General features: G+C 47.9%; 1 long non-coding RNA gene across 1 annotated transcript in view; it reads left to right on the top strand.

Annotated features, from left to right (window-relative positions):
• Positions 1-18,288, top strand: part of LOC144173423 (uncharacterized) — a 145,758-nt gene that overhangs the window by 34,197 nt on the left and 93,273 nt on the right. Inside the window, exon 2 of the long non-coding RNA XR_013323263.1 lies at positions 15,495-15,559. This is a non-coding gene — a long non-coding RNA (uncharacterized LOC144173423). The remainder of the gene's footprint in view (positions 1-15,494; positions 15,560-18,288) is intronic.

The following is an 18,288-nucleotide window of genomic DNA, read 5'->3' as shown; positions in this document are numbered from 1 at the left end:
TTATCGGTAAAACCGTGAAACATTCGCCCACACATCATATAAAGCCTCGACACTTCAAGCTTTCCACCGATCCGTTCACAAGCTGGTCGACGACGTCGATGTTTGTGGGGATTATGTAGGGTTTGTTTGGAACGATGGGAATCTCCATGGGAAAGTTGGCGAATTTGGCATGTGACATTTTAGCCCCCTTGGACGTCGCCTTCTGCAGAGCGTCTTGTGTCGCATACCCCTGTACATGTCTTCAGATCACAGGCGACGAACGACAACCTCTTCTTCTTCCTCTCATCCTTGTTGGGTAGCAACGAACACGTTGAACGTTATGACCTCTTCGGCCAATCTTTGGTAGGCCATACCCTAGGGGGATCCGGCCACAATCATCATCAATGTGCCATTCACAATGTGCCGTGTACGCCTGGGACAGGGCCAGAGCAAGAGGAGCTTCACCCCTAAAAGAACCAGCGTGGCGTTCACGTGGCGTTCACGTTGCCCAACTACGCCCGCGTGATCCTTGTCTACTTTTGCTTCTCATAGACTCCCCGCGCGTGCTCCCGCAGCCCCCTTCGCCGCACAGGGCTCGCAATTCCGCTGCGAGACTAGGAGAACACGGGCTGGCTTGCGAATTTCTTGCTGAAGAACTGAGCAAAGTTTATGGACTTGTCATCAACAGAGGGAATTTTGATCAGAAGAGAACAGTCAATGTCACACAAGTAGTTATAACAGGCAATATAATCTCCAGCAGCCAAGTTGAACGTGGGAGGGCCAGAATCACTGGAACATCTTGAGTGCCGCGATGCATACGGCAGTCAAATATGAAGGACATAGTGAAATTTGTCAGGTAGAACCAGCAATACATCTGATATAGAAGTAGTGAGATCGGGCAGCTTCGAGGAGCTAAAGTGTAAAACAGTACTACAGATGTTTCCACAGCTATGTCTCTAGTTTAGACCACTGAAAGAAAGAAAATGTAACAGGCAGTAACCTTTCTGTGCCACGTTGTGATTATTCTGGCTAACAGCGGCTTTATCCCTGTTCACACCAGGAACATTTAAGGCCCCAAAGATTAGAAATTTACTGTTTGGGTAAGCGTTAACGATACCCTCCACCGAAGAGATACAGCGCTGCAATCTGGCATAGCTAATGGATGGCGGCTTATAAAAAGTGCTAATTAAAATGTTTTCCTCCTACTGACAACTTCTACTAACACTGATTCATTAAGCGATTCCAAGTCCCAGCGACCTGGAAGCGTTTCCACGTCCGACTACAATTCAAAGTCTTGTCCACAGATATAAAAACTCCACCGGCGCAATTTTTTGACGTGGACCTTTCATGGTCACCATGAAAGACAGCATAATTATTAGTAAAATAATCACTAGATGGAATTTCTGAAGAGAGGCAAGTTTCACTTAGGGTAAAATTATTAAATGTGGACTATGCTAAAGAGAGAAAGAAATCAGCAGATTTGGTCCTGAGACCAGGTACATTTTAGTAGCACACATTGAGATGACGAATCATTGAGCGCGAGAGGAAATTTCAGACGAGTGCAGCATAGCCTCCAGAAGTGCACCCCTAAAGGGCTTAAAGAGACAAGCTTTCGGCCACAGGCGAGGATTTCTCCCTACGTCCCAGCATTCATCAGTTACTTCAACATGAAAGGAGGCATAGGTATCATACTTCGTTTTTAAGCGCTTGCAGGTAAGGGGGGCCGCATTTCTGCCAGGTAAATATGAGGACAGCGGAGCTTTCCTGCAAGCTTTGTGACGAAGAAAGCCTTCGGCAGCTTCCACCGTTGCACCACTCAGAGTTTTTAGGAGTCACACGTCACAAAGCAAGCGGTGGGTTGGTGCACCTTGTCAATAGCATCATCGGTGGTGGTGAAGGCGACGGCAGATTCTTGTGTAGCGGAATGCTTGTCTATGCGGGCGGTGGTGAGAGCAGTCGGGTAGGAGCCGTAAGATCCAAGCTCCCATGATTCGACCTCCGGATGGTATTTAATAGAAGCCGTTCTTTCGGGGCGCTGCTCCACCAAGAGCAGAAGGAGCGGCAGCGGCAAAAGATGATTTCGAGGGGTTGACTGGTGACACGGCCGCAGAAGACGCCATGGGTGACTGAAGCAGGCTGGGAGGGGAGACGGCATTTTGCGGGTCCGGCATCATAACCGGTAGTCGCGCGGCGAGTTCCTCTCGTAGACTCCGTAGTTCGTCACGAAGAAAACCGACAATCGCTGCGTGGCCGGCATTCATTTATTTGCGTGCCCAGGAACAGCCGGGGGTGTTTGTGCTGGCACACGGAAACAAAATATAGGCAACAGGGTATACATATCTCGCAAAAATTTAGTGATGTGCGAATATCAATGTTTTAATACGAATCGAATCCTTATATGTAGCCTCGAATATCCAATCTAATATCGAATAATTAAGGGGGGGCTTGGCTTTCGAAATCAACTTTTTTATTTCTTTCTGAGTTTTAATAAAAATTGGCACAGCAACTGGAAATACTTCTGTGATACACCAGAAAAAAGTCAAAATAAAACTTTAAAAATTGTGTTTCAAAATTCTCTTTCTGTCCACCTTCTACCAAGCTTGAGCGGCCTATAAAACCTCATAGAAAACTTGTTCAAGGTGCTTTGCATTCCGAAATGAATGGAAGAGGTCGTGACCGCCTTAGATGTTTCTTATTATCATGTTTCATTATTGTGCACACAATACACGTCACGGATAGATTAAAAACCATCGGCCGAACTTCGGCTGATGGAAAAACTTAAAATAAACATCAATCGTACACAGTTCTTTTAGAGCAGGTATGCATCCCACATCGGGCGTCTGCCACTTGTGCACTTCATAGAGCAAACTAACACTCTGTGCAAAGTATTTGCTCACAGTGAGGGCCTGCGGGTCAGCGTGGCGCACCGCCATCCTCGACCTCCAAATGGAATGCAATCCCAGAGCCATGATGAGATCATACGGCACACTGTTGTCACTAGGTACGTAAAGAAATCGTATGCCTTGGGGTGAAACAGGTAGGTCTATCTTCAGGGTCCTTTGCAACACATCCCAGAAACAGATGGCATCCCAGCACTCCGCGAAAACTTGTTCAACAGTCTCTGGTTTGTTACTGCGCTACAAAACCTTTTTTTTCTTTATTACATGGGAGAATACGCTCAGACGTTGCACAGTACGAGGAATACAAGCAAACAAAAGAATACACTGAAGTTATGAGAAACACATATATATCAAAATTCAGGCAAACACACAAAAGTGTTCGAAAGATGGAACCAGTCAGGTGGTTGGTCAAGCAAACTATACACACTATGTACAAATGCCACAGTTTCTCAGAAATAAGACTTAGTTGATCTTCGTGGCTCAGCATGCCTACCACATAAGCGGCATCGCCACAGACTGTACAAAACAATCAACACAAACATGTCTTAAGGCGGCTCACCAGGATAGTCGAATGGCAAAAATCGGATAGAGAAAGGCGTAATATCCATGTCTTTTCTGAGCGTTCGCTGTAAAATGTCCAAGAAAAAGACAGCATCTCTGCAGTCTACAAAGCAGTGATCAATTGTATCTGGTCGAGTACAGAGCCGACAGTCTGTCGACCAGGCTATAAACAGACCCCGGTCTTTCAACCAAGTTTTAACAGGGAGCGTGCCAGTGTGTAATTTAAAGAAAAATGTTTTAACACCTGGCGAACGCACAGTATTTACACTCTATTGAGGACAACCTGGTACGGACACTGTAGGTACAGAACACGATATAAAGATGTGGGAAAAAGCGCAGAAACCAGGGCATCAGAAATAGACTCGCACGAAGCAGTAAATATGTACTCAAAGGTAAACCGAGCCTGTAAGAACCGGAACGTGTCAACCACTTCTTTGAGGAAACCTCGCGGGCTTCGGGCTGCGTCCACAGACAGCAAAAACACCACAATATCAGGGATAAAATGTGCAAGACGTATTTGCAGTACTGCTTTCAAAAAAGGATGTTGAACATCTCGAAAGTAGAATAAACGATAAAGAAGCTGCCAAAGAAACAGATGAACAAGCCCAAGTCCCCCTCGCACAACCGGAAAAAAAAGGTTATCGCGACGCATTGGCTCACTACGCGAACACCAAATGGAGGTTGCAAAAATCCGGTGAAAAGCTTGTATCCTGAGTCGTGAGCAATGTAACACCTGCAGGACATATAAACGTCGGGTCACAAGAAACGTGTTACACGCCCGAGCACGAGAAAAGATTTACAGCTGCCGTCCCCGCCAGTCATTCACTTGGCGCTGTAGCTTCACCGCCTGCTCCGACCAATGTGAGTGAGTATTGCGAAACTGCGAGAGGGGTACTCCAAAATAAGTTAGGTCCCTATTACAATTGATTCCGGTGAAACAATCGGGTGTGGTTCCCCATTCTCACAACCAATATCCGCAGCTTTTCTAGCAATTCAGGGCCGCACCTGAAACCTCGCAAAATTCTTCTGTAATGGCAAGAGCATTCTCCATGCTGGCCTTGTCAGTACAAAATAAAGCGACATCATCGGGATATGCTAAAACTTTCACTTCGAAGGACGATAGCGTGAACCCTCTAACCTAATGTCTTGCATTATGCGCATGCATAAAGGTTCCAGATATAGGAAAAGCAGGAGTGGTGATAATGGGCACCCCTGACGAACTGATGAAAGAAGGTGGATTGGTTGGGTTAGTCGATTGTTGACTATCACTCTTGTAGAGCCGTTAGCATAACATATTTGAATACCTTCGGTAAGCCAAGATCCTGTGTTCACATGCTGTACAGCACGAAACAGGAATTGGGGACTGACGCGATCGAATGCCTTTGCCAAATCTAGATATACTAAGGCTACCTGGGCTGACGTACCCGAAACACACTCCAATATAGACCTTGCTATGTGTATGTTAGCTTGAATAGATCCCCCACGGATGCCACATGTCTGATGGTCACCAATTAGTATCTCAATTACATTTAAGATGGTTGCCCAAAATCTTAGCGAAGCCTTTATAAATCTACATTACATAAGGAAATGGGACGATATCCTACTTTACTAAGTTTGGCAGGATCATTACTTTTGGGGATTAGAACAGTGTGGCCTTCGTGCAGCGTAGGTGGAATAAATCCAGTCTTGGGAGTCTCGCGGTAGACCTCAAGTAAAAATGGAGCCAGCAGAGAACAGAACGTGTGGTAAAACTCTGCAGTGAGACCGAGAAAGGAGCAAGGGCTACGAACCCGCCTTATGTCCTTGACTCATTCAAAATACGTCAAGAAGCTACTGATACAACGAAGGCACGCGAAGCTGAACGTCAATAGAAACGATGAACTGAAAACTTTAGAGGAGGATGTTAGCGTCTCTTGCTCGGGGGGATGTCCAGCGTCCGTGCAGCATCCGCAGCGCCTCTGCTGATGATTGTGGCAGGATGCCCCGAGGGACTGGCCAACCAAAGAATCCATCACCAGATAGCTTCGCGTTCAACCACCGTCACCATCTTCCTGTAGGGGAACCGCTGAAGACGAAGAAGGAGAAGAAGACAAAGCTGCGAAGAGGTGGGCGTGTACGTTGTTCTCGCCCCGTCCGCAGCGCTTCTGATGATGATTTTGGGAGGATGCCCCTACAGATTGGCAAACCAAAGAATCCATCACGAGATAGCATCGCTTTCAATCACCGTCGTCATCTTCCCGTAGGGGAGCCGCTGAAGAAGAAGAAGGAGAAGAAGACAAAGCCTCGAAGACGAGGGCGTGTACGTTGCTCTCAGCCGGTGCACCAACGTCAACACCCTTCACCTCACCAACGCTGACGGAGACTACCGATTTTACCACAGATACCACAGAGACGACAACATCGACAAGAACATGATGGACGAGTGTCGGCGCCTCGAGCACTACCGCCTACACACCGTAACACAACAGTACGTGCATGCCTTTGCCACCGGTGTGGACCCGGACGTGGAATTCCCTCTGGCGCAACTAAACACCAGATCACTCAACATAACGGCAACACGCCAGCTGCGCGATAAGCGCGCATGCGCGTCTCCTCTCTCTTCTCTTCCTCTCCACTCCATCTGCTCTATATAATAAACCCGGTCCGCGCGCCGCTTCCTCAGTTGCTGCTTCGATTGAGACACGCTGCACCGTCCGATGAGCTAAATGGACGCCAACAATTTTTCTTTGCATCACCACATAGTTCCATTCGGGGAGGTGGTGTTTTTTTAGTTTTCAGTCTTTAGAGGCGAATGTACAACATCCAGGTAGACCATGAACGACTATTTGAATAAAAAAATTACAAAACGTAAACCTGAAAAAACAAGCGTGTCATGACCTAAACTGCTCATCAAGGGGGTATGCAACGCAAGAATGGAATCAAAATAGACCTAGCGGTCATGAAGGAATCACTGGAGCAAGTGGCGTAGGTGGCAAAAAACTGTTGAGAAATGGCTTCCGAAGTTCCAACATAGATTTCATTAATCAAAAGTCGCGAGGGTTGTAGCCCTTCATGGTCTTTTAAACACGGGGCTTCTGGAATGCCTTACCTTGAAATTGGAGTGTCTTTTGCAGCTTCTTTTTTTCTATAAAACATCAATTTTAGCTACTCTGTGAAGAATACATAGCCCAGTTCGCGGACCAAACGGGCCAGAGAGATGGCTTTAAATGCAGAGTTGGTTAGGCGGTTGCCTGTATTGCACTGGACAACTTCCCTCTGCAATGTTGTGACCATGGCAACAAGTGAAGCCCTCTTCTTTTACTAAGATTTGATAACTGTAATGAAATGGGCCGGATCACACGAAACGGAGGGAACGCTCTTAGTGCGGATGAGGAGATGACATTGTATTTACAGACTGGACAGCACAGAGGGTTGAAGCAATGACAAAGGGAATTCACAAAGCCTTATGGGGAAACTCAGATAATAAAACAGCCCACGCGGCCCGCTCCAGCGCCCGCAACTACAAAGTCCGCGCACCGTCCCCGCGTAAACGTCCCGGGGCAGGAAACGCTCACATCGGTTGTATGGGACGCGGGTGCCGACGTCGCCCTCGTAGCGGTGTCCGCGTCGTTGAGGTTGGCTGCCCAGGTTCCGTAGCCAGAAGACTTTCCGCCGGGTCCGCTGACGGCCTTGCTCCCGCCTAGAGCCCGGTCACGCGCTGTTCGGAACGCCGGAGCCCGGTCGACGGTGGCCCGTGCTGGCGACGATGTCCCGGGCCTTGGCGGCGACGCCCGGAACCGTAGCGGAGACTGGCGACGGCCTTGCCTCACTGTGGCACGTAGTTCTGACGCCTTGCCGTGAGGTCGCACAGAGCCGTGCCCCGTTCAGTCCGCCTCGTTCCCTGGCTGGGGTCTTGCTCTCTGCGCCCGTGCCTCGTTCACCTCTTCTTCTAACTCATCAGCAGGCGCTTGGCCTTGAGCGTCGGCTTTTCCGCGTAGAATGTGGCGTCATTCCCCTTCGCGGGTATGTTCCATCACATTACCCCCCGCTTAAGAAAGTTGTTCGGGGAACAACTATTCTACAGTCCAAAGCAGAGTCCAAAAAAGTCCAACATACACAAAAACATTGTCCTCACAAAAGTTGTGTCCTACGGAAGCATGCAAGTTGCTAAGGCACGTCAAATAGTACGGTAAGCTCATACAGTAAAAGACTTCTTGGCAAAATTAACACAAAATATTCTCGTACAATGGCAAGCGATAGTGCAAAACTGTGGACATGCTTAGCCGATTGTAGGTATAGTAAAAATAGGTTATTCCTGCCCTTTTCTTTTCGTAAGAGCCAGGGAGACAGGTTCCAAAGGATTTTCCATCCTGTGGCCTACGTGAGAGGCACCAAGGTTGGTGTCCGATGCGTCGGTTTCCGATTCTGTCAAGTGTTGGGAGAGCTTTTCCTTCAGGGTGAAGAACGCGGCCTCCTGATATGCACTCCAAGCAACACTCTTTCTCTTTGTTGTTTTCATCAAGTCATTTAAAGGTCTGGCGATGGCAGCGTAGTTCGGAATGAACTTCCGGTAGCGCCCAGTCAAGTTGAGAAAGTAGTGCAGGCCCCTCTTGGTTATAGGTCTCTCAAATTCCCGGATCTTTTCTAAGGTCCGTCGACGAAATCCTTTGGAGCCACTCATGCCATGGCCTAGAGATTGAACATGCTTTTTCATGATGTCGGACTCTTTCTTCTTGCACACTGCAACGCAATGAGAGGTCTGAATCTCAGCAGTATGCCGTGGTGGTATTGCAACCCTGTGCGTACATGTTCTGCGGCAGTAGTCGCACGATCTGACGAAGCGTTTGACGTCTCCGCGCAGACCAGGCCAGTAAAACGTGTCTAAAACGCGGTAGGCCGTTTTTCGCATGCTCTGATGACCCGCCATGATTCCCTCATGAGCGACTTGTAGAATCGATTCTCTAAGCTTCTTGGGAATCACTACTTGTTTGAAAGTTCTCCTCGCTGCTAGATGATAATGGCGGTATAGAAGGCCGTCAACCTCAGTGAAGGAGTAGCTGTGACCTTTACCAGATGAGAATGTTTTCCCAATCTTGAGGAAACAGCGCTTTAAAGCAGGGTCACTTCTTTGCTCTTGAATTAGCTCCTCCTTGGTTATATCCGTGCATGGAATCACCGGTGTTTTCAGAGGCCTGCTCTTCGATGAAGTTGTCCTAACAACAGCGGACAGTAAGACATCCCTATTCGGAGGTGTAGACTCCACGCCGGTTCCTGCCACTTGAGGTGGTCCCACACGGCGTTTCCAATCAGGATCAGGGTTGTCCGCTGCTCTGACACCTGGCAGATTTCCCAGCACAAGGTCGTAGATCGGCCGGTCCATGCAGCATACGATGATTTCGCCCACGAAGTAGGGAGTGTCGGCCTTGATCTTTGCCTCGGCTAGTTCTTTACTAGAGCCATCCAGAAGCACGACGGACGTTGTTTTTCCGGTTAAACACCCGTCTTCAACCAAGTCGCGCCGAACAATAGCAGTAGTGCTCCCGGTATCCCGAAGCACCGTAGCAGGCTTTCCTTGAACGCGGCCTTCGACGACCGGCATACCGTTCACGCGGAACGCGTCCTTTCCAGTGCCTTGACCGCGGTTGTGGGCAGAAGGATACGCATTTCTTGCGGGAAAACTCGGCTGGCTACACACCGCAGGATCCCCGCCACTCTGGGTTAGGGCGCATGCAGATACCTGCTCCTGACCGCCTGACTTGCGCTTGCAATCCTGCGACTTGTGGCCGACACGTCCGCAGGCACTGCATTTCGGTGGCTCCCTTGCCGTGCTGCGGCAGTCCGTAGCGCGGTGGCCCGGCCGGTTGCACAGGAAGCACTTGGGAGGTTGCTTCTTCTGCGCGTCTTGCGCATTCTTCGGGGGTTTCTCCCCGTCATCTGGGCATTTCCCAAGATTTGGGAGGTTTTGCGACTCCAGAAACCGGTCGGTGTAATCTGCCAAGTTATCCAGAGTTTTGCACTGGCGCTCTTTTAAAAAGACTACGAGCTTCGGATGGCAACAGCGGAGGAACTGCTCCGCAATGACGTGATCGCGGAGACCCTCAAATGTTTTTGGTATCCCGGTCATTTCAATCCAATGATCGAAATAACCGGATATCCTTGCTGCTAGCTGCCTCCCTGTTTCGCCATCCTCAGCTCGTGCTTTGCGAAACTTGTCCTGATAGCCTTGGGCAGTAAACTTCAACCGTTGCAGCAGAGCGTTCTTGACTTTCGCATAGTCCAACGACTCTGTTGCAGTCATCCGGCCGATAACTGAAAGTGCCTCCCCTGACAAACACATACTAATGGCAACAGCCCATTTGTCTTGGGGCCAACCCTGACCCGTTGCTACGCGTTCGAACCTTTGCAAATAGGCGTGCAAATCGTCTCGCCTCTCGTCGAACAAGGGTAGCAACTTCTGTGGGTTGATAACAAGCGTGTTGGGGCCAGCGCTACTCTCTCCAGTAACTGCTGGAGTGTTTTGCGCCCCTTCCTGGATGCGCAGCCTAAGTTGGAGGAGTGCCAACTCTCTTTCGTCAGCTTCCTTTTTCCTTTCCGCTGCTTCTCTAAGGGCTTCTCTCTCGGCTGCCCTCTGAGCCCTCTCCTCCGCACGCTTGCTTTCAATCCACTCCCGAAGTTCGGGTCCCGTCAAGCCTAACTGTGACCCTATTGCCATTAACTTTTCCAAATCCATCTTCAAACTGTCAGATCACTCGTCCGCACACAGCGTTCAACCAATTTCCGCAGATGTTAATGATAGGAATCCTGGCAGGCTCGCCACTTTTTGTAATGAAATGGGCCGGATCACACGAAACGGAGGGAACGCTCTTAGTGCGGATGAGGAGATGACATTGTATTTACAGACTGGACAGCACAGAGGGTTGAAGCAATGACAAAGGGAATTCACAAAGCCTTATGGGGAAACTCAGATAATAAAACAGCCCACGCGGCCCGCTCCAGCGCCCGCAACTACAAAGTCCGCGCACCGTCCCCGCGTAAACGTCCCGGGGCAGGAAACGCTCACATCGGTTGTATGGGACGCGGGTGCCGACGTCGCCCTCGTAGCGGTGTCCGCGTCGTTGAGGTTGGCTGCCCAGGTTCCGTAGCCAGAAGACTTTCCGCCGGGTCCGCTGACGGCCTTGCTCCCGCCTAGAGCCCGGTCACGCGCTGTTCGGAACGCCGGAGCCCGGTCGACGGTGGCCCGTGCTGGCGACGATGTCCCGGGCCTTGGCGGCGACGCCCGGAACCGTAGCGGAGACTGGCGACGGCCTTGCCTCACTGTGGCACGTAGACCAGACGCCTTGCCGTGAGGTCGCACAGAGCCGTGCCCCGTTCCGTCCGCCTCGTTCCCTGGCTGGGGTCTCGCTCTCTGCGCCCGTGCCTCGTTCACCTCTTCTTCTAACTCATCAGCTGGCGCTTGGCCTTGAGCGTCGGCTTTTCCGCGTAGAATGTGGCGTCATTCCCCTTCGCGGGTAGGTTCCATCACAATAACTAAATTTTGACTTCTTGTATGCTTTATGACCTAGCCTACACCAGCAACTTAGTACTCGTACGTGCAGGTGTTCCTTAAACCAAGCCTTAAACTAAAGAATTCAAATATTCGATAATGGCCAATTATTCGAACCATTTCGAATATTCGAAATATTTCGAATAAATATTTTTCGAAGCGAATACGAATATCACATATTTATTTATTCGAGTACTATTCGAAATTTCCGAATATTCCGGCACCCTCCAAAAAATATAAGGGTAATAGTAGTGGTTACGCACAAAGAAAACTGCACATTTTGGCATACACACACACAAGTACACCCACTTACAAGCACCCACTCAAAACACAAGTAATTTTTAACTGTGATGCACATCTGACAGAAGTGAGAGGATACAACAAAAAGGTAAATAAAACGAACGAAAGGATTGCTTATCCTGAAGTTAAAAAGAGGAAGTCAATCACGCTTGCAAACACAGGGGTAGAAAACAAATAAAATAAAAGTAAATTTAACAGTTACGGTAATTGAAATCCACAGACATCTTTGCGAAACAGAACAGGGAATCATTAAATATATCCAGGTAATCCGAGCAATTGTACGTGCATTACAGTGGGAACGTAGGGCACAAGACGTGCAGACATTTGTAATTGTCAAAGGTGTCATGTTTTGGGGTAAACTTTTGCTGCACGTGGAGAATAACATGTAGCAGCCACCTAAACACTGTGTCATGAATAATTTTATAGAAGAGAAGATGCGCCGTACTCCGCCTGGAGGTTAAGCATGACAGCGTCAACGGAGGTGGTGATCCACAGTTAGATTTACTACTATTGGTGAAGCGATGGTAAAATGTAGGTAATAACTGAACTTCGATACGTTCGATAGCCATGCGGTTTGTTTTGCAAGTGCTATTTCAGGCTACAGATGCACACTCAAGCTGAGGGTGACATATAGTTGTGTAGAATGTGAGAAAAGAATTCAGCTCCTTGAACTCCTTCGACACGAAACGCACAACGGCAAGCGATCGACGAGCCCTACGAGTAAATACCTGGATATGTGGAGAGAAGCTCAGTTTGCGGTTGACATTGATGCCTAGGTCAATCAAATCTAGCACACGTGGTAGTAACTCACCGTTGCTGTGGCAGCAGAACAGGATGTTGCCAGTTTTTTTGTGTGTGACATTACCTTAGTTTTAAATATGTCGATGAGGAGTTTTTTATGACATTTTGTATGACATTACCTTAGTTTTAAATATGTTGGTGAGGAAAGGACGTGATTGCTTTCTGGAAAGCGGAACACCTGGCATCAACGGCATACAAAAGAAAATTGCAATCATTAAATGCTGGTGAGATCCCTTATAAAGACTGAGAAGAGAAGTGGCCCAAGGACGTAGCCTCGAGGGACGCCACTGGTGGCCTCATAGGAAAGGGAAGACTGCCCATTTACACGCTCGAAACATGACCATAAGATATTTGCATATAAGGGATATGAGTGTTGGTTGTATATGAAGTAGAGACAGAATAGATCTCGTGGCAGACCACATCAAAAGCATTGCTCTAATCAAAGTAGACGACGTCAAGTTGGCCTCAGCCTTGCCAGATTCCGAAGCACGCCCCATAATGTGCATGATATCGGCAGTGGCCAACCTCTCCGCAAAAAAGCCATGCTGTTCTGGTACTATTATGTGTTTTATACTGAACGTGAGTAGTTTATGCAGAACGTACTCAAACAGTTTAGATGCAGCACAGATCAGAGATATCGGTCGGTAATTATTGGGGTCGAATTTTGAATCTTAGTTATATAGAGAAACAACCCTTGCATTCTTCCAACGAGCGGGTAATTTGCCAGTCTTACAAAACTTTGAAATATACACGTCAAAACTGGAACAAGTAGATATCATCAAACCATTTCAGTACTACAGCAGGAAGGCCGTCAGGACGCACAAAAATGACAATTTTAATTGTTTTACAGCTTTCGAAATAAAACTTTTCGAAACCAGCACTACTGAGAATTTATCCTAACCTAGAGACTGTTCAGAGGGGCAAGCTGTACTTTTTTCCCGTATGCGTAACGGAATTGTTGTGCAAAGGCATTGGCAATGTCCAATATGCTCTCTCCTCTTTCATACCGGAGGTTAGTCTTTCCAGGTGAATTTTGAGATGTTTTTGAACGAACGTGACCCCACAAAGCTTTGGAATTTGGTCGGGTTTCAGCCTCAAGCGCGGCAATGTACCTCGACTTATGGTGCTTAACCAGACATTTACAAAAAAACATCTCAGTAGATGAAACTCATTCTGGCACATTTCTTGCCCCGTTTTCTTAGCTTGATTTTTTCTCCCCAAAGTTCATTTTGGTTCTGATGAAATCCAACACAGGAAATTGCCTTCCTTTTGATTTTTTTGGAACAAAGCTACGGAAGCCATCGTGAAGAGCTTCAGTAAAAAATTGGTCTGTTCGTCAACGTTGTTGAGGTTAGCTTTTGGGACCAGTCTGTCATTAATTGCAATACCGCAATATAGCCCCTACGACCAAAGTCACAACTACTGCTTCTTGGTGTGCAAACAGAGGGACTGTGATGAAGGAGAGATACGTATGTAATCAAGTATGTAATGAAGGACGAAACTTGCAATCTTTTACAAGGTTAGTATCCCTGTGCAAGACCTCGACACAATTCAAGATAGTCAAACGTAAGTTTAGGTCGTTCCCACATAAATCTGTAATAAAGTTTTACTGCTGCAAAGAAGGAAAAAATGAAACCTGTAGAAAGTCACACTTCGAAGATATTGCATGAGACGGCTGACTGACTAGCTGAGTCTTACAGGAAATTCCCGGTGCGTCCCCCCCCCGAATAAAAAGAAATAACAACATCAGCATTATTATGATGTTTTATTGTTTGGTTTAAAAAGCTGGTCGTTCCCAGAAACGAAGAGGGCGACGAGCGGCGGTTGAAAAACCGGCAAGTCTAATCTCGTGGTATGGGCAGGACGGTACACGTGACCCGCCTCATTCAGTGGTAGCATAGCGGATGTTTCGTCTGCCGTGTGTCGTAAGTTGGTTTTGCGTATCGGTGGCTGGAAGGTAGGCTGAGGGCGGGGCCATGTCTCAGAAGTCGGCTTTCGTTGCGTTGCGAAAGAGGGCCGTGCAGACGACGGACGACCAAGGCCATTCGCATAGCTCACTTCTAAAACTTCTTGGCTGGGTTCAGGTTGCACAATTGCTTGACGGATCTCTTCGCGGACGATTTCAGCGATGGACGAGGTCTTGATGCAAATTTTCGTTGGCAGGTGAGAGAATGGCGGCGTGCGCCGAAGTTGCGTTGTCCATTCGGTTGTATTGGCGGCAGACATCCCGCAGCGCTCGTTCGATGGCTGTAGCTTCTTTTATAAACTGCGGCACAAGCTGTGGCGGGTTTCGCCCAAGTCCAGCAAAGAGCTGCTCCTTCACGCCGTGCATTAGGTACCGGAGTTTTTCGGCTCGGACATGTCTGGATCGTCTCGGCGAAAAAGACGGGCCATGTCCTCAGCGAACACTGCCACACTTTCGTTTGCCTTCTGCACGCGCCATTCAAGGAGTTGCAATTCGTTGTCTCGACGATATGCCTTCGGGAATGCCTCGCGAATGTTGTGGTGGAAGTCGTTCTGCGTTCGAAGGATCGCTCATTCGTACTGGTCTAGCAAGTCGTCGACGTCTTCGTACACTTCGCTATGGAAGCTGGGTGGCTGCCGAGGCTGTTGGAAAATCACCTGTGAGTTGCTGGACTCCATGGGTTGCGTTTCACAAGCTTGACGCGCCTGAGGGTTCGCGGGCATGAAACTGAATTCAGGGGTTAGGCCCAGATGGCGACGGCTGCTGCGATGGACGGCCGTGTCGATGAGAAGAGGTCTGCCGTTGCTAGATTAGCGGCTGCCGGTACTACTGCTGGACATACCCCGCACTTACACCAGTGTTCCGTTGCAAAAAATGCAACAGGCGAAGTTGTGGGCACTGAAAAAAGGAAATTTATTTAGGCGAACTTGTGCCTCTAGAAAGAAAGCCCCCAAAAAGACGTGTTCTCACGAAAAGCACCGATCAGCCAAATCATCGTTCTAAAGCACGAGCTGTTCCACGAACTGTCCTACACGCGCCACGCGGAGGAGCCTTTTGTCGTCGTGGTCTTCGTGGCTTCGCCTCATAGCAGACGCACTCGTGTCAATATAAACATTCTTCATCACTCGTCCCCTGTACTTACATTCACAGCCAGATCCATTTTTATAGTGTTATTACTAAGCTAAGTTGTTATTTGCATTCATGTGGAAAGTGATGGCCTATTAACTTCGAAACGACCTGAAAACGTTAACAACCTTAAATACATCATGGGGCCCAAGGAAGACTTTGCTGCTTTGTATAGACATCCTAGTGGCAAGGCAGCTACACCTTTCGAGACCGGTGTTATATTCGGTGTTAGATGCTGTTACAATCGATGAACGATTATGCTATGCAATGATTCCATCTGAAGTGTTTAACCCAGGAAAGCAAATTTTTCTCAGTGTGAATTGCAATGTTTCTTCCGCAGGAACCCAAGAGTCATGCTCTCCGTATTGGCACTTGTTCTATTGGCACCATTGTGCCAAGCTCAAGGTAAGACGCCTTTTACACAGCGCTTTATAAATTAATCACACAGGATTGCAAACTCAACACAGGGGGGCTTTTTGTACGGTATATAATTTCTAGAGGTATTTCCGCCACAAAGTACCTTTTCGAACTTTGGACGAAAATAAGAAACTTCTTCTAAAAACAGGTAATACCGTACTAAAGTGTGATCCACCACCAGTCTCTCATAAAATCTAAATTCTCCATACACAAGTGCTTCCAAACATGAGGTTATTCGGCTATTACAGTTGAGCGATTTGAGAGAGAACGGCATGCGGAGGCCAGCGTGAAAGAGAAATAATGCAACCGCGCCTAAATAGAGTTATTTTGGACATTTATTCAGTAAGCAATCAGGTGAAAGCACACGTAATCTGGCAATAAATTTTCGCGGTGGCTCATCCGGAACGGTGCTTTCCCAAATAAATTTTCACAGTAAAGTTTACTCAGCCTTCCAAGGTAGCTCACTCGATCCACGAGTATGAATGACGGCAAGTCATTGGTCGGCAGGCGCAACACATCGTCTTCTGGACCCACCACAAGCGGGATTCGAAAGAGTTTGTTACTAGCTGATTCCCATCGTTTTAAATATTGTTACGGAGACGCTCAGGCGGTGAGGAGTGAGCTGAGGGTTTATTTTAAAAACCTGGGTGGGGACCGTCACCGAGCGTCATGTCCGAGCCCTGGATACTCGAAAAGCACCTCGTTCTTCTCTTCATCGCCCCGGCGTTTTCGCCGGCGGGATTGGCCTGTGACATTGTCAATGCCATCTACTGTGCACAACATTCAACCAGTTATTTAGCGTTACAATATTGAATTTGCAAAACATACGTAAGAACTCGAAGGTTTATGCAGAACTAATGTACAGGTTTATCTACAAAAGGTACACGAATTCGGCTAACTAATGAAAAACTGCTTCGCATAGCCGACAGCACATACTACTTAACTGTACGAACATCGACTCGAGTTCTGAATTCCAATTTCTACTTGAAGCACGCCCGGGGAAACGAGAATCCATTGAACAGTCATGGGGGTTCTTGTTTTGCTATGGTTACAACAGCGCCCCCTCCTGACACCACACGTTAATGCGATGCCAGTAGTTATGTCACGCCAAGTTGGTTGGAGCGACTGAATTTCAAAACTCGCCTGCGCATTAGTGGGTAAACTCCCTCGTTGACTTAGTGCGCCCACAAACACCCTCTTCACATGAGAGCGACGACACAATAATCTAACGCAAAGAAGACGAAAATGAACGAAAGAAGATCAGGTACCCACAACAATCAAATAAAAATGTTTTCCTCGAACCCTTCGTACCCGATGTCCGCCATTCGCATGTCTCTGACCTTCGATTTCCCCAGTTGCACACTGGCTGCTCTTTGGCTACAATGCGTGCGTGGGCGTGCTGTCAGATTCTGATGAGCTGTAACAAGACGGTAGCAGCGCAAAAGTTTGGCAGAGGTAAATACTAACTTCTCACTCATACCCCCACAGCCCCGCCCACTTTGCGAAAAAAACACCATTGCATGAGTGAGTGCGATGGCAATAGAAGTGGGAACTCCTTAGGAAGTTGCCCTTATGTCAGTGTTCCAGTGTCGGTAAACCAAACGGCCGTCACACCCAGCAGCGCTGACTTGGATGCTTGTAAGACCTGCTTGCCTCCAATTTGGACGAAATAAACAGCGAGAACTAAGTGTACGGCGGGCTAAAGCATGCGTTTTCTATGTTGATGAGCCCTCTCACTCTAAACGGCCCTTGCATTTCAATCAGTTCCGAGAAAACACGTCTTAAGCCAGAAATAATGTATTTCCCTAAATATCTGGTGTTTTAAATAGTTTATGCCTACGAGGGAAAGTTACATACGGGAAAAATACACTGGATACTTTGAACCTTCTACGAATGTGAAGGTGAAAGCTTGCGTGTAACTTTTCTTGATATACCATTGATCTTTAATTCAACTGAAGCCGCTTCTTTTCTACGACGAATACGACAACCGATATTTCGAGCTGTTCCAGCCTCTTCCACGACTTCAAAGTCCTTGACTCGTGCGTCAGTGCCCATGGCAAAGGGAAATGAAGTTTTGAGCCCACGCAGCTATGTATGCAAGGCTCGTTAAGAACTTAAAAAGTACATTTGCTGCAGTGTGCCGCCTCCTGTCAATGCGCCGCAGCCTGCAGTTGCCCTTTCCCTTAACTATCGCACTGCGCTCCGTCGTCGTTTCCTAGTTCCCTGGGCAAGGAGCATCCAGAATATTCTATTTCCGATGCTACTGGCATTTCCTTCTTCCTCCCACGAACTACCACTCCGTTTGTCCCAAAGCCACTGCTGCGCTGCTGCTGACACTTATCTTCTCCCAGCCGCCGCTCTATTTCTCTTTCACTCCACACAACTACAACTACTACTCAGACGATACACTCTACGCCAACCTCCTGGGCCTTTCTGAAAACTCGCCTTCAGCGGGGCTCTTTCATCTTTGCCAGTGCTCACTACGATTTTAGGTACGGCACAAGACAACGTAGTGGTTCATTACATGAACGTGAAACACAAATCTCGGTCTTTAGCATTAAGATTGGAAAAGAACCCGTATCCCCATGTGAAGTCTTCTTAAACAGTGTAGCTCTGGGTTGTCTTTGCGAAAATCTCGTTTACCCTGGGCTCTCTTCTTGTGCGTGGTATTACATAGGCCATAGCTGATAATGGTCGTATAATTTTTACCCTGAGCA

Source organism: Haemaphysalis longicornis, unplaced genomic scaffold (assembly GCF_048455015.1).
Source record: "Haemaphysalis longicornis isolate Haplotype H1 unplaced genomic scaffold, Haemaphysalis longicornis Haplotype H1 scaffold_3, whole genome shotgun sequence".
NCBI lineage: Eukaryota > Metazoa > Arthropoda > Arachnida > Ixodida > Ixodidae > Haemaphysalis > Haemaphysalis longicornis.
Note: the sequence above shows the minus strand (reverse complement) of the source record. Positions and strands in the feature narration are given on the sequence as shown.